Source organism: Chiloscyllium punctatum, chromosome 4 (genome assembly GCF_047496795.1).
Source record: "Chiloscyllium punctatum isolate Juve2018m chromosome 4, sChiPun1.3, whole genome shotgun sequence".
NCBI classification, from domain to species: Eukaryota; Metazoa; Chordata; class Chondrichthyes; order Orectolobiformes; family Hemiscylliidae; genus Chiloscyllium; species Chiloscyllium punctatum.
Window position 1 is genome coordinate 45,005,445 of NC_092742.1, and position 17,353 is coordinate 45,022,797.

Here is a 17,353-nt window from a genome sequence, read left to right on the forward strand (position 1 = left end):
AGCCATTACTATATTCTTCCTGCCATTAAAACAATTTTAGGTTCAATTTGCCACTCTCCCTTGGATCCCAATGGCTGTTACTGTAGTATACCCACACCAAATGGATTGCAGGAGTTCAACAAGGCACCTCAATATCACCTTCCACTGATGCTGGGTAATAAATGTTAGCCTTGCCAATGGTGTTCACATAGAGTCATAGTACATAGAGATGTACAGCATGGAAACAGACCCTTCGGTCCAACCCATCCATGCTGACCAGATATCCCAACCCAATCTAGTCCCACCTGCAAGCGCCTGGACCATATCCCTCCAAACACTTCCTATTCATATACCCGTCCAAATGCCTCTTAAATGTTGCAATTGTACCAGCCTCCACCACATCCTCTGGCAGCTCATTCCATACACGTACCACCCTCTGCGTGAAAAAGTTGCCCCTTTGGTCTCTTTTACAGCTTTCCCCTCTCACCCTAAACCTATGCCCTCTAGTTCTGGACTCCCCGACTCCAGGGAAAAGACTTCGTCTATTTATCCTATCCATGCCCCTCATAATTTTGTAAACCTCTATAAAGGTCACCCCTCAGCCCAAGAAGCAATTTTTAAAAAAATTATGGAGTATCAGTCTAACCTGTAGCACTAGTCTCACAACAGGCAATGAAGCCTAGTTTCTAGTTGAAGTGCTGCTGGGGAGCAAGCAACAACTGTGAGAGGCTGGTTACAAAAGTTCTGGCCACTGAAACAAGCCAATGGAGAAGGAAACTCCCCAAATATCCCTATTCTCAATGATCAGGGAGAATAACACATTAGTGCAAAAGATAACGCAGAAGAATTTGTAACAAGCTTCAGCCAGAACTGTTGAGTTGATAATCCATCTCTGCCTCCGCCAGTGGTCCCCACAATCACAGATGCCAGCCTTCAGCCAATTTGACTCACTCCACACATTATATAAAATGGCTGGAGACCCTGGATACAGCAAAGACTGAACATTCTAGCAAGAGAAGTGAAGACTTATTCTCCAGAACTTGCTGCACCCCTGTCCAAGCTGTTCCAGTACAGCTACAACATGCAAAAACAATGACTGCAGATGCTGGAAACCAGATTCTGGATTAGTGGTGCTGGAAGAGCACAGCAGTTCAGGCAGTATCCAAGGAGCTTCGAAATCGACGTTTTGGGCAAAAGCCCTTCATCAGGAATAAAGGCAGTGAGCCTGAAGCATGGAGAAATAAGCTAGAGGAGGGCGGGGGTGGGGAGAAAATTGCATAAAGTATGATGGGTGAATGGGGGAGGGGATGAAGGTGATAGGTCAGGGAGGAGAGGGTGGAGTGGATAGGTGGAAAAGGAGATAGGAAGGTAGGACAAGTCCGGACAAGTCATGGGGACAGTGCTGAGCTGGAAGTTTGGAACTAGGGTGAGGTGGGGGAAGGGGAAATGAGAAAACTGTTGAAGTCCACATTGATGCCTTGGGGTTGAAGTGTTCCGAGGCGGAAGATGAGGCGTTCTTTCTCCAGGCGTCTGGTGGTGAGGGAGCAGCGGTGAAGGAGGCCCAGGACCTCCATGTCCTCGGCAGAGTGGGAGGGGGAGTTGAAATGTTGGGCCACGGGGCGGTGTGGTTGATTGGTGCGGGTGTCCCGGAGATGTTCCCTAAAGCGCTCTGCTAGGAGGCGCCCAATCTCCCCAATGTAGAGGAGACCGCATCGGGAGCAACGGATGCAATAAATGATATTGGTGGATGTGCAGGTAAAACCTTGATGGATGTGGAAGGCTCCTTTAGGGCCTTGGATAGAGGTGAGGGAGGAGGTGTGGCCGCAGGTTTTACAGTTCCTGCGGTGGCAGGGGAAGGTGTCAGGATGGGAGGGTGGGTTGTAGGGGGGCATGGACCTGACCAGGTAGTCACGGAGGGAGCTGTCTTTGCAGAAGGTGGAAAGGGGTGGGGAGGGAAATATATCCCTGGTAGTGGGGTCTTTTTGGAGGTGGCGGAAATGTTGGTGGATGATTTGGCTAATGTGAAGGTTGGTAGGGTGGAAGGTGAGCACCAGGGGCGTTCTGTCCATGTTACGGTTGGAGGAGTGGGGTCTGAGGGCGGAGGTGCAGGATGTGGATGAGATGCGTTGGAGGGCATCTTTAACCACGTGGGAAGGGAAATTGCGGTCTCTAAAGAAGGAGGCCATCTGGTGTGTTCTGGTCCTCCTGGGAGCAGATCCGGCAGAGGCGGAGGAAGTGAGAATACGGGATGGCATTTTTGCAAGAGGTAGGGTGGGAAGAGGTGTAATCCAGGTCGCTGTGGGAGTCGGTGGGTTTGTAAAAAATGTCAGTGTCAAGTCGGTCATCATTAATGGAGATGGAGAGGTCCAGGAAGGGGAGGGAGGTGTCAGAGATGGTCCAGGTAAATTTAAGGTCAAGGTGGAATGTGTTGGTGAAGTTGATGAATTGCTCAACCTCCTCACGGGAGCACGAGGTGGCGTCAATGCAGTCATCAATGTAGCGGAGGAAGAGGTGGGGAGTGGTGCCGGTGTAATTACTGAAGATCAACTGCTCTACATAGCCAACAAAAAGACAGGCATAGCTGGGGCCCATATGTGTGCCCATGGCTACCCCTTTTGTCTGGAGGAAGTGGGAGGATTCAAAGGAGAAATTGTTAAGGGTGAGGACCAGTTTGGCCAAACGAATGAGTGTGTCAGTGGAAGAGTACTGTTGGGGACGTCTGGAGAGGAAAAAACAGAGGGCTTGGAGGCCCTGGTCATGGCGAATGGAGGTGTAGAGGGATTGGATATCCATGGTGAAGATGAGGCGTTGGGGTCCAGGGAAACAGAAGTCTTGTAGGAAGTGGAGGGCGTGGGTGGTGTCTTGAACGTATGTGGGGAGTTCCCGGACTAGGGGAGATAGGACAGTGTCGAGGTAGGTAGAGATGAGTTCAGTGGGGCAGGAGCATGCTGAGACAATGGGTCGGCCAGGGTGGTCAGGCTTGTGGATCTTGGAAAGGAGGTAGAACCGGGCAGTGCGGGGTTCCCGGACTATGAGTTTGGAAGCTGTGGGTGGGAGATCTCCTGAGGTGATGAGGTTCTGTATGGTCTGGGAGATGATGGTTTGGTGATGGGGGGTGGGGTCATGGTCGAGTGTGCAGTAGGAAGAGGTGTCCTCGAGTTGGCGTTTGGCTTTAGCTGCTACTTTCTCCCCACCCCCACCCACCTCTAGCTTATCTCTCCACGCTTCAGGCTCACTGCCTTTATTCCTGATGAAGGGCTTTTGCCCGAAACGTCGATTTCGCTGCTCCTTGGATGCTGCCTGAACTGCTGTGCTCTTCCAGCACCACTAATCCAGCTACAACATGTACCTACATAACAATGTGGAAAATTATATATGCTCAGTAACATTCAATTTTAGTTCTGCCAGTATCATTCAGCTCCTGACCTCATTACAGCTTTCAATCAAACATGGTCAAAAGAGCAGAATTCCAGAGGTGAAGTAGAGATAGCCCCAGGCAGAAAGGCTACACTTGACCGAGTGTGACAAAGAGCTCTAGCAATTCTACAGTCAATAGGAATTGAGGTAACTCTCCATTGTACTATTGCTACTCAACATTTCTTCCATTTATATAATACTTTTAATAGATTTTTAAAAAAACTTTCAAAGTGTTTTCAGAAATAAAAACAAACGGTGAGCCAAAAAATGAGAAAATGGTGAAAGCAAGGTTGTTATTGTAGGGCGGAAGAAATGACCAGAGCTAGAGAAACTGAAGATTAGCAGAAATGCTTTGAGACAGGTGGTGTTACAGATATGGGGCAGGGTGGAGCCATGAAGGAATTTAAATAGGAAGAGCTAGTAATTAGATTTTTCTCAGAAATGGGTTTGCACAATATACAATGTTTTCTCAAGCAGCATATAGTTGTTGATTATTATGAGTCAGTATTGTTATGGACCAGGCCAGACCCCCTCAACATATTTCAAGAAAATAGCCCAGAACTCTAACTTTGCTAGTTGGTTTTAGCAGGTGTAACATGGATATTCAGAAAAAAAAAGCCAAGGACAATATAACCTTGTTAAAGGAACAGCATCATCACAGTGTATAACCAGTGTTCATTGTGCTACATGTATTATATACCTGTTGGAAAGCTAGATAATATAATGCCACTTACAGACAGTCAACATCACTTAAAGGTGAATGATATCCTAGCTACAGACAAAGGGAAACATTTATGAATTGAGAAATGGGTGTAACAAGTAGGTCATCCATGTTTCCTGTTTTTGCCTTGAAGGCCTTAGTGCAGGGAGTAGAGAAAGTAAAACAGTGAACTGTGGATGTTGGAGATCTGAAAGAGAAACAGAAAGTCTTGGAAAAACTCACAGGTCTGGCAGCACCAATAGACACACCCTTTATCAGAACTGGCTGAAGTAGCAGAAGTAGCACAACAGAAAATTCTGGACTCAAAACAGAAACTCTATTTTTCACTTCACAGATGTTGCCAGACTTGGTGAATTTCTCCAGCACTCTCAGTTTTTGTTGTAGAGCTAAAGAACTACATCCTTTCCCTCAAGGCACACTCCTCCAGGTTATAGCTTCACCACAATTAGGAAGATTTCAAAAAGCAGGTTAATGACAGGAACCTAGCTTTCAGGTCACAGTTGGAATTTAGACTGACTTCATCAGGTGTCAGAATGTTCAGGAAACAACTAAAATAAAACAAAGCATCATGGATGCTGGAAATCTGAAACCAAAACAGAGGAAATACTGGAGAAATTAATTCCTAATGAAGGGCTTATGCCCAAACTGTCGATTTTCCTGCTCCTCGGATGCTGCCTGACCTGCTGTGCTTTTCCAGCACCACACTCTTGACTCTAATCTCCAGCATCTGCAGTCCTCACTTTCTCTCTTGGAGAAACTCAGAAAGTCTGACAGCATCAGTGGAGAGAAAGCATATTTAACATTTTGAGTCCAATGATCTTTCTTCTAAACGTTAACTCTGCTTTCTCCCCACAGATGCTGCCAGATCTGCTGAATTTCTCCAGTCAGTTGTTTTTGTTCAGGTAACGATGCAGTTCTCTCCCTCTCTGCTCAGATGTTCTCTCAGATTTCTCTGTATCATGTGCAGTTTCACGACTCATAGTGCTTCCTTCATTCATCCCCTTTCCCTTTCCTCCAATCACTGCACCATATTTCAGACTGCCATTTTTCCACAAACAAACATAAAACTCCAGTATTGCAACCTTCATTTCTCCACACTGTAAAACAAGCTAATCCACCATGAAAGGCACCATTATTAAATACCTCATACATCTGTCATTAACACTCACCTGTCCCTCTGGCAGGGGAAGGACACTCATCACCCAGGAGGCTGCCATTCAGCCTGCACTCTCCCTTTGAAGATAAGGAGGCATAGCAGAGTGATCAATATCCAGATTTTATGCAATTGTCCCATAAATCAGCTAATTGTCTCACATGTTCTATATTAGTACTTTTCAGGGCCACCTTTGTCCAGTATTGTTCATTATTGCTCATTCGCAGCAATCTTCAGTCAGAACTACTGAGTGGATGATCCATCTCGCCCTCCTCCAGTGGGCCCCAGTATTACTGACACCAATCTTCAGTCAATTTGGTTCACTGCACATGATATCAAGGAACAGTTGGAGACTCTGGATACTGAAAAGGCTACGGGCCCTGACAACATTCCAGCAAAGCACGGAAGACTTATGCTCCAGAACTTGTCGCTCCCCTAGCCAAGCTCTTCCAATACAGTCATGACACTGGCATCTACCTGACAATGTGGAAAATTGCCCAGGTATGTCCTGTACATAAAAAGCAGGACAAATCCAACCATCAGTCTACCCTCAATCATCAGAAATGTGGTGGAAGGTGTCATCAGCAGTGCTATCAAGTTGCACCTGCTCAGCAGTAACCTGCAGAGTAACACCCAGTTTGGGTTCTGCCAGGGCCACTCAGCTCCTGACCTCATTACAGCCAAGGTTCAAACATGGAAAAAAGAGCTGTATTGCAGAGGGGAGGTGACAGTTACAACCCTTGATATCTAGTGGCCTGAGCAAAACGGGAATCAATAGGTATTAGGGTCAAACTCTCTGGTGGTTGGAGTCATACCTATCACATAGGAAGATGGTCATGGTTATGGGAGGACAGTCATCTCAGCTCCAGGACATCTCTGCAGGAGTTCCTCATGGTAGTGTCCTAGGCCCAACCATCTTCAGCTGCTTCATCAATTGCCTCCATCATAAGGACAGAAGTTTTGATGATCGTCGATGATTGCACAATGTTCAGCACCATTCATGACCCCTCAGATACAGAAGCAATTCAAGTTCAAATGCAACGGGATCTGGACAATATCAAGGCTTGGGCTGACAACCCGCAAGAACACTCATACCACATAATGCCAGGCTATGACTGTAACCAATAAGAGACAATCTAATCACCACCCCTTGACATTCAACGGGGTTACCATCACTGAATCCTCTACTATCAATATTCTGGGGTTATCATTGACCGGAAACTCAAGTGGACTCAGCACAGAAGTACAGTGACTACAAGAGCAGGTCAGAGGCTAGGAATACAGTGGCAAATAACTCTGCTCCTCACTCCCCAAAGCCTGTTCACAATCTACAATGCATAAGTCTTGAGTGATGAAATACTCCCCACTTGCTCAGATGGGTACAGCTCCAACAATACTCAAGAGGCTTGACACCATCTAGGACAAAGGGATTGGCACCACATCCACAAGCATCCACTCCCTCCACCACCAATGATCAGTAGCAGCAGTGTGCACAACCTACAAGATGGACAGCAGAAATTCACCAAAGATCCTCAGACAGCACCTTCCAAACTCACCACCACTCCCATTTAGAAGGAGAAAGGCAGCAGATACATGGGAACATCAACTCCTTCAAATTTCTCTCCAAGCCATTCACTTAGAAACATGTCACTGTTCTTTCTCTGTTGCTGGGCAAATGTCCTGGAATGCCAAGCCTTAAGGGCATTGTGGGTCAACTCACAGCAGGTGGACTGTAGCGGTTCAAGATTGCAGCTCCCTCGCATCTTACCAAGGGCCACAAATATGGGCAATAAATGCTGACCAGTCAGTGACACCCACATGCCACAGAAGAGTAAGAAAAAATTATTTGTGTAACCACAGTGAACTGGAACCCTGGTAGAAGCACCCTCTTGCTAGCATGGAGTACGTGGGGTCATTCCTGCATCAGGAAGCTGGGTAATAGGGCAACTGAGCAGACCTTGATTGAATTCAATGTATGTGAATGAAACAATAGTTTTACAATATACTTCAAAGCATGGTTTTCCTGCTAACTGGACGTATTTTATTCTAGTTTGAGAAGCATTGCATCCTCCATTTCCCCAACATTTGCAATCTTGGCAGCAACACCCTGCCCCTACCTCAACGACCAAAGTGCCCCTACTTTCTTTCATACCAGTTGGTCCCCCAGGGGGCAGAGTCATGTCTATTGTGATGGCAGCACAGGAGGGATTGTTGCCCAGGCTTTCTTCACACCATATCCATACTTCCCTTCATGCACCTCCCCCAGCCTATGACTAAATTCAGACATTTGCACCAACCACTTGCTCTCTCTTGTGCTACCTTTTACACTGGAAATTTGCACAATGCCTCTCTTTCATTCCAGGTGTTTTTCATTCATGTTGGCAAGGTCAGCACGTGTTGTCTGTGCCAAACTGCCCTAAAGAAGGTTCTGATGAGCTGCCTTGTTGAATTGCTGTCATCTGGCATGTTGTAAATGCAGCCACAGTTAGGGAAGAAGGTTAGGGTTTGTAACCCAGTGACAATAAAGGAAAAATGCTCTGGTTTGAAGTCAAGATGCTGTGTGGCTTGGAGGCAAACTTGTAGGTGATGTTTGTATTATATCTGCTTTTAAGTGGTAGAGATCATGGTTTTGGAAGAAGCTGTGGAAAAAGGTCTGGTGAGTTGTTGCAGTGTGCTGATTATATGATACCCCCTGCTGCTTCTGTACACCCAATGGGGGAGGGCAGACGCAGAGAGCAAAAGCCAATCTGTCTGATGATGCCTGAGCTCTCCATCATACCCTCTCACTGGATGTGGCACTATATTATATATGTACACACAAACACTGGGACGGAACAAAAGATGGTGACTCCCTTGGCAAAAGGCATTCTAGCTATGAGGAATGATTAGATAGACTGTATTGTTTGCGTTGGAACCTAGATACTTAAGACTATGAGCTGAATACAGTGAATAGAGTGTGCAGGAATGAACTATTTCCATTCGTAGCGATAACTAGGGTGTAAATTGAAGGAATTAGAAAGATTAGAGGGGAGGTGATCTGAATTTCATCATGCAGCTGTTGCTGGGATCTTGTACTCATGACCCAAAAAAGTGGTAGAGGCAGAAAGATGCATTACATTAAAATAAACATTTGTATGTTCTTGAGGTGCAGTAACCTACAGAAAATATGGACCAAACACAAAAAGCTAGGATTAGGCTGGATAGCACAGATATGGCGGAACAAATGGCCTCTTTCTAAGGTGTAAATTGGGGAGGACCAATGGCAGATTGAAATGACAGCACTGCATCTAGCTTACTGAAGATAACTGTTCGATTTGGAATTGAGATATTTAGTAAAGATGCTCATTGAGTTGGAGCTGCTATTGGAGTTTTTCTTTGCACCGACATCAGAGCCATCAGGTTGAACTGAAAGAAGGTAATCTGATTGGGGACAAGGGCAATGGTAACTTCGAGTGACCACGTATATGTTGAGGATTATGGAGATGGCTTAAATGGTGTGTTTTTGGATGAGCTGATCTCTAGGAGTTGTGGCAATCAAATCATCTTCTGCTCTTCCTCCTGTTTCTCCTCTTGGTGTGTTCTTGCTCCCTATGTGGTTGATGGGTTGGTCGCTTGTCATGGTAAAGTTATGCAGCATACAGCAGGCAAGCACAAATCTGAATAGCCACTCAGCACTGGAATACAAAGCTTCTCCAGAATGATCCAGCAATGGAATTGTTGCTTGGAGCTACCGATTATAATCATGCTTTTTGTGTGCCAGGGTTCTTGTTGGCTACCTTTGGAGTGGTTCCTGATAGTGGAGTCATGTATCATCATATAATAAACCTTGTCATTCAGTGGCTAACCTGTAGAGCCTGACAGTAAAAGACATTACAGAGAACTGGTGAACAATGACTAATTCATGACTCATGGTGCTGGATATAGTTCTGTATGATGTGAGGTCTTTGATCACAAATTAGCTGTACTTTGAGTTATTCTCTGTTGATTTCCTCACTGTTGCCCCTTCTCCTCCATCCCTCAATGAGGCCCAATCCTGTGTTCAGCTGAACTATTTATAAACCAGCCAAAAACACAGTAATGGCAACAAAACCTTCTTCACAAAAAAAACTTTCCAGACTCAGCAACCAGGCTAATAAATGCCCTGAGTTAACTAGAATGGCAAGCAGGTAACTAACCTACCATGGCTCCAAGATCCACAGATGAATTGCCTTTTATACTAGTTCACACCATATACTGCTGAGCAAGCTTAGCACAACATAAGACTAGGCACGCACCAAAGTCCGACAAGGGTCCTCCAAAAGCTACAGGTTTTTCAACCATACATGGATAGATATCAATTAATGCAGTAATTGCATTCCTAAAAATTACCGCATTATCCAAAACACATATTCCCATAAAATCCCATGTAAATGTTTGGGTTACATTTCTGGAATCTCAAACAAGCACACAATACAAACACAGAGTTAATATAAAACAGAAAAATTGACCCGAAGATAAGCAAAAATAATATCTTTTGATGTTTCTTGCCTCATACATAAGATTGCTTATCAGAGGTGGATCTTCATTCAACTCATCTGCAACCTTGGAACTTTGGAAATTGACTTCCTAATTTTCCACAATACCTTTGCATTTATGATGAAGGTGCTAAGGAACTACATTAGAAAGAGTTCTCACTCAAGACTTTAATGGCCAAAATGAGCTGAACAAGCAGTAAATTGCTCAGGAAGCTGAATTTTATTCCTCTGCACCGGGAGCTGGAGACAAAATGGGTTATTGTATTCAACTGTGTGTTATTAGAATAATGGGTAGTACATTAAAAGCTGTGTCATGGAGAAACTATGTTAGTGGAGAACTACTCGTAACTTGATTGTTCCTTTAAATACTTCTTTTGTGGATTTTGGACACTTATAGAGATACCTGATCCAAAATAGTGAGCAATGCAATTTAGGTGTGAAATGAAGACATTTCCTAGTGCATGAACACACAACAGATTTGAGCCCAGAGCAGTAGAGTCGTAACACTGAAATCTTCTAATAAAACCAATTTTTGGCAAGATTGGAGATGGTTAAATTATCTTGTGATGCAATCATATCTGCCCTGAAGAATAGATTGATGCAAAAATCCCACTCCCTCAAGATCTAGACACACCATTGTACAAAAATAATGGATCTTTCATTTAGTATTCAGGCTTTTCAGCATTTGAGGGTAAATCCTTTTCTGCAGGCTGTTCTGATCATAACAGGAATGGCACTTAAAATAATAACTGATTAAAATCCTTAACTTCTGATAGTTTTTTTTGGGACTTTTAAAATTTTTATTGCTTATTAAATAAATAAAAGTCAACAGTAATTTGTATTTTCATAATTCTTTTGTGTAAAAGAACCATGTAATTTCTTTGCATGAGGAAATCTGTAGAGACTGAATGGTGTTAAGGAGTCTATGGGAGAATTAGCTATGTAGCTCTTTCAGGAGCCAGTACTGGCACAATGGTTGAATGCCCTCTTTCTATACTGTAAAATTCTAAGATTCTGTGATTCTATTGTTCTTCTTGAATCTCTGTTTCAGACTTTTACTGTCATCCATAGATTGGAGAAGCCTCCACATCTCACCAGTTGGGGGAGATGAATGCACAGTCAGAACTCACTGTTGCTCATAATGCATCTGATAGCAACTGTATAAAGGCTGAGATTGGCAAAGTGCGGATAACTGCACGGAGAGATTTAATCTGCTAGGGGTGGTTCTTCAGTCTCAATTCACTTTATTCTTTTTGAATTGCAACTTTACACTGTAATTGGGCGCAACCACAACTTCTTGCCTGGAACATTGCATGCAATTCTGGTCTCCTTCCTATCAGAAGGATGTTGTGAAACTTGAAAGGGTTCAGAAAAGATTTACAAGGATGTTGCCATGGTTGGAGCATTTGAGCTATAGGGAGAGGCTGAACAGGCTGGGGCTGTTTTCCTTGTAACATCAGAGGCTGAGGGGTGACCTTATAGAGATTTATAAAATTATGAGGGGCATGGATAGGATAAATCGACAAGGTATTTTCCCTGAGGTGGAAGAGCGCAGAACTAGAGGGCATAGGTTTAGGGTGAGGGGGAAAAGATATAAAAGGGACCTAAAGAGCAACTTTTTCACGCAGGGCCTTTACTGAGGACTGCCGAGTTTTCACCTTCCCCCAGACCTGCCCCTCACTGAGGAAGAACGATCAGCCATCAGCAAAGGCCTTACATTCACCCCCTCTATTCATGAATCAACGAATTCAATACACATTATGACGTTGAACACTTCTTCCATCACCTCCACCTCCGAGCTTACCTTTTCCAACCAAGACTCCCGCCCACCTTTAGAGGACCCCTTCGGTTGCTCCAACACACCCCATCCACCTGGATGCCCTGTGCCGGTCTGTTATCTGCCCTCAACCTCTTTATTTCCAACTGCCGCCGAGACATTAAGCGCCTCAACCTGTCCACCCCTCCTCCTTCACTCGAACCTCTTACCCTCATAACGCACAGCCCTCCACTCCCTCTGCTCCAAACATAACCTCACCATCAAACCAGTAGACAAGGTGGGTGCAATGGTAGTTTGGCGCACTGACCTCTACACTGCTGAAGCCAGGCACCACTTGAAGGCACCTCCTCCAACCACCCCCTTGACCACCACCTCACCTCCCATCACCAAACCATCATCTTCCTCATCACCGCAGGGGATCTTCCACCCACAGCTTCCAAACTCATAGTTCAGGAACCCCCACACTGTTTGGTTCTACATCCTATCCAAGATTCACAAGCCTGACTACCCTAGCCGACCTATCGTCTCAGGGTAAAAACAATGACTGCAGATGCTGAAAATCAAATACTGGATTAGTGGTGCTAGAAGAGCACCAGGGGCATTCTGTCCTTGTTACGGTTGGAGGGGTGGGGTCTGAGGGCGGAGGTGCGGGATGTGGACGAGATGCGTTGGAGGGCATCTTTAACCACGTGGGAAGGGAAATTGCGGTCTCTAAAGAAGGAGGCCATCTGGTGTGTCCTATGGTGGAACTGGTCCTCCTGGGAGCAGATACGGCGGAGGCGGAGAAATTGGGAATATGGGATGGCATTTTTACAAGAGATAGGGACAGAACGCCCCTGGTGCTCACCTTCCACCCTACCAACCTTCGCATCAACCAAATCATCCACCGACATTTCTGCCACCTCCAAAAAGACCCCACCACCAGGGATATATTTCCCTCCCCACCCCTTTCCGCCTTCCGCAAAGACCGTTCCCTCCGTGACTACCTGGTCAGGTCCACACCCCCCTACGACCCACCCTCCCATTCTGGCACTTTCCCCTGCCACCGCAGGAACTGTAAAACCTGTGCCCACACCTCCTCCCTCACCTCTATCCAAGGCCCTAAAGGAGCCTTCCACATCCATCAAAGTTTCACCTGCACATCCACCAATATCATTTATTGCATCCGTTGCTCCCGATGTTGTCTCCTCTACATTGGGGAGACTGGGCGCCTCCTAGCAGAGCGCTTTAGGGAACATCTCCGAGACACCCGCACCAATCAACCAAACCGCCCCGTGGCCCAACATTTCAACTCCCCCTCCCACTCTGCCGAGGACATGGAGGTCCTGGGTCTCCTTCACCGCCGCTCCCTCACCACCAGACGCCTGGAGGAAGAACGCCTCATCTTCCGCCTCGGAACACTTCAACTCCAGGGCATCAATGTGGACTTCAACAGCTTCCTCATTTCCCCTTCCCCCACCTCATCCTAGTTTCAAACTTCCAGCTCAGTTACTGTCTCCTTGACTTGTCCGACCTGCCTATCTTCTTTTCCACCTATCCACTCCACCCTCTCCTCCTTGACCTATCACCTTCATCTCCTCCCCCACTCACCCATTGTACTCTATGCTACTCTCTCCCCACCCCCACCCTCCCCTAGCTTATCTCTCCACGCTTCAGGCTCACTGCCTTTATTCCTGATGAAGGGCATTTGCCCAAAACGTTGATTTCGCTGCTCGTTGGATGCTGCCTGAACTGCTGTGCTCTTCCAGCACCACTAATCCAGACCTATCGTCTCAGCCTGCCCCTGCCCCACCGAATTAATCTCCACATACCACAACACTGTCCTATCCCCCAGGTCCAGGAACTCCCCACATACGTTCAGGACACCACCCACGCCCTCCACCACCACCTCTAAGAGTTCCATTTCCCTGGCCCGCAACTTCTCATCTTCACCATGGACATCCAGTCCCCTATATACCTCCATCCGCCATGATCAGGGCCTCAAAGCCCTCACCAGGACCCTTCCCCTGACACTTTCATTTGTTTGGCTGAACTGGTCCTCACACTCAATAATTTCTCCTTTGAATCCTTCCACTTCCTCCAGACGAAAGGGGTAGCCATGGGCACCCGCATGGGCCCCAGTTTTGCCTGTCTCTTTGTCGGCTACATAGAACAGCCTATCTTCCGCAGTTTCACCTGCACCACTCCCCACCTTTTCCTCCGCTACATTGATGACTGCATCGGTGCCACCTCATGCTCTCACGAGGAGGTTGAACAGTTCATCAACTTCACCAACACATTCCATCCCAACCTTAAATTCACCTGGACCATCTCTGACACATCCCTTTTCTGCACCTCTCCATCTCCAGCAACGGTGACCGACTCAACACTGACATTTTCTACAAACCCACCGACTCCCACAGCTGCTGGATTACACCTCCTCCCAGCCTGTCAAAATGCTATCCCTTATTCTCAATTCCTCTGCCTCGCCGAATCTACCCCTAGGAGTACCAGTTCCACCACAGAACACACCAGATGGCCTCCTCCTTTAAAGTCCGCAATTTCCCCTGCTACGTGGTTGAAGATGCCCTCCAGTGCATCTCATCCACACCTCCTGCACCTCCGCCCTCAAACCCACCCCTCCAACCGCAACAAGGACAGAAGCCCCCCAGTCCTCACCTACCACCCCACCAACATCCAATTACATCGCATCATCTTCCGCCATTTCCACCACCTACAAACAGACCCCATCACCAGGGATATATTTCCCTCCCCACCCCTATCCACTTTCGATAAAAGACCATTCCCTCCGTGACTACCTTGTCAAGTCCACATCCGCCAACAATCCACCCTCCCCTCCCGACACCTTCCCCTGCCACCTCAGGAATCACAAAACTTGCGCCCACACCTCCCCTCTCACCTTGGTCCAAGGCCCTAAAGGAGCCTTCCACATCCATCAAAGTTTCACCTACACTTCCACACACGTCATTTACTGTATCTGTTGCTCCCCATGTTGTCTCCTCTACATTGGGGAGAAAGGTTGCCTACTCACAGAGCACTTCAGAGAACATCTCCAGGACACCCACACCAACCAACCCTACCGCCCCGTGGCCGACACTTCAATTCCCCTCCCACTCTGCTGAGGACATGCAGGTCCTGGGCCTCCTCCATCGCCACTCCCTTACCACCTGACCCCTGGAGGATGAAAGCCTCATCCTCTGCTTTGGGCTCCTCCAACCCCATGGCATCAATGTGGATTTCAACAATTTCATTTCCCCATCCCCCACCTTATCCCAGTTCCAACCTTCCACATCAGTACTGCCCTCCTGAGCTATCCCACCTATCCATCTTCCTTCCCAACTATCTGCTCCACCCTCCCTTCTGACTTTACCCCTACCTCCATCCACCTGTTGCACTCTCAGCTACCTTCCCCCCAGCCCCACCCACTCCCATTTATCTCTCCACCCCCAAGGCTCCTAAACTCATTTTTGATGAAGGGCTTTTGCCCGAAATGTCGATTTTTCCTGCTCCTCGGATACTACCTAACCTGCTGTGCTTTTCCAGCACCACACTCGACTCTAAGTTCCAGCATCTGCTGTTCTCACTTTCGCCTACCTGACATCAAATGTGTCCATCTGGTCGTCGTGGACTGTATTGCTGCCAGTCTCTGGTGTTCCCTCCTCCACTGAGAACAGGGGGAGTATGGCTGCAGCTCCAGCCCCTCGAGACTCTTTGCTCTCCCTGGAATTGTGAGCTCTCTCCTGCAATGAGAAAAATACAGAAACTTAGGAGTGTGAGAAGTGGACAGTTTGCTGAGGATGGATGGTGATCATTTCAGGAGGGTCATGTGAGGGATGAGGGTGAACGTAAATGATGTCTCTCAAGGTGGGGAGGTTTCAGGAGGAAAAGGAATGTGTGTGACAGTAAAATGTATTTTCTTTTATTTGTTCATTGGAAGTGAGAGTCTCTGGGTTGGCCCGTATTTAGTTGCCATCCCTTATTGGCCAGTGGGCAATTAAAAGTGAAAGACATTGCTGTGGATCTGGAGTCACTACAAGACTGTAGATTTATTTCCCTAAAGGACATTAGTGAACCTCATGAGTTTTTTTTTATATAACAATGAGCATTATTTACATGGTCACCATTAGGATAGCTTTTTAAATTCCAGATTTTTTATTAAATCCAAATTTCATGGTGGTATTTGAACCCATGACCCCAAACTATTAGCCTAGGGTTCTGGACTAGCCCAGTATTGGTCAGAGGAGGGCTGTGCGGGAAACTGCAGGGTGGTGTGATAATGTGGCTGCCACATGAAGATTATAGGGCACTTGTATTATTGGATTATTCAAGGTCATCAAATCGCTATCAATCTCTGTGACATGGTGCAAGTCTGAGAAGTAAGATGAACAGATTTTCCATATATCTTCCCCTTGGTAGATTCAATTCTGCACTTATTGCTGCCATTTTAAGCCTTATCAGGGTCCCTTTAAATAAAAACAAAACTTTCCTCAAATGATGAATCACATCATCCCACCCGTTCTTTGGGATTGGTCGAGGAAATTTGGTGTGGAATGATAGAACCAAGACTCGGTGAAAGACTCTCTCCAAAGCCAGGAATTAATTTAATGTGGGTCTCAGCCTGCTAATGGTCCCAGCATATCACGGGACTAAAGTACCGAAAATTTCCTTCTCCTTCTGCTTCAGTTTTAAAAATTCTAATTGTTTGTTAACTCTCCTGTATTTCATACATTGTTAGTCTGATTGAAAGAGCTGACGATGACAGCGCTTGGATTTCATGAAGTGAACCCAATGCTACGAACGTTAAACTTGAGTGACTCATCCTTTTTTTTCCTCTCGAGTGAAGCATGTGGCATCTGCTGAGCTTCCCTTCCCCTCCCCCGTATACATCTGTGAAAATAAATCATTGAAAGTGAAATGGGAGCACAAAGCTACATCCTTTTCTCTGACACCATGATTGGGATTGTTAAATGGTTGGCGTCGAGATGGAGGCAAGATCCAGGATTTGGCTCAGGGATTGTGGTATTTTTAAAAAAATAAATAAATTCGCGCCCACTTTACCTTCTGTCACTCTATATCGGTAGCTCCCACTCGGCTCAAGCGAATGAATGGCCCTAATCCAGCTCCTGCGTTCTCTGAAGCACATTAATAAATCAGGTAGGGTTTTTATAGCGACCCAGCCGTTTCACAGTCAGATTACCACAAATACCTTTTCATTCTAAATTTTATTTTAATTCTGAACGGTTTCCATGATTGAACTTGAACTCATGTCTCCAAAATAGTGTTTCAAGCATTCAGATTACGAGTCCAGAAATATAACCATGCTATTGCTGCCCTGATTATGAATTGTCATAAGGAATTTTTAAATATAACTTCTATTAAATAATCAGTGTAAAAGGTTATGTTGCCATAATCCTGTAGGATTTCTCTAGAGAAAGTCAATTGATGATGAGTTTAACCTGGGGTCCACTATATCTCAGATGAGGGGAGGTTGAGGAGGCGGGATCTTCAGAGTAATCTAACCCGGTGCAGTATCAATGAAACATTTTTTTTGAAGGACTACACACTGAAATGGCAATAAGACTTTGTTTATTTAGTTCCCCAGTTTTTCTTGAATATATATCACAGCAAAGAAAACTGTAGCCAGCTCAAAGCTTTGGTTTTAATTGAAAGTGCTAGAGACAAAAAGAAACTGCAGATCCTGGAATCGAAAATAGACAGGCAGGAAGCGGAGAAGTCGACATTTCCCGTGGGCTTTTGCTCGAAACGTCGATTTTACTGCTCCTCGGATGCTG

General features: G+C 46.0%; 1 long non-coding RNA gene across 1 annotated transcript in view; it reads right to left on the reverse strand.

Annotated features, from left to right (window-relative positions):
- The window catches only part of LOC140475931 (uncharacterized), a 46,079-nt gene extending 29,383 nt beyond the window's left edge, over window positions 1-16,696 (reverse strand). Inside the window, exons 1-2 of the long non-coding RNA XR_011960362.1 lie at window positions 16,620-16,696; window positions 15,156-15,301 (exon numbers count right to left, since the gene is read on the reverse strand). This is a non-coding gene — a long non-coding RNA (uncharacterized lncRNA). The remainder of the gene's footprint in view (window positions 1-15,155; window positions 15,302-16,619) is intronic.
- Window positions 16,697-17,353: the final 657 nt, after the last annotated feature.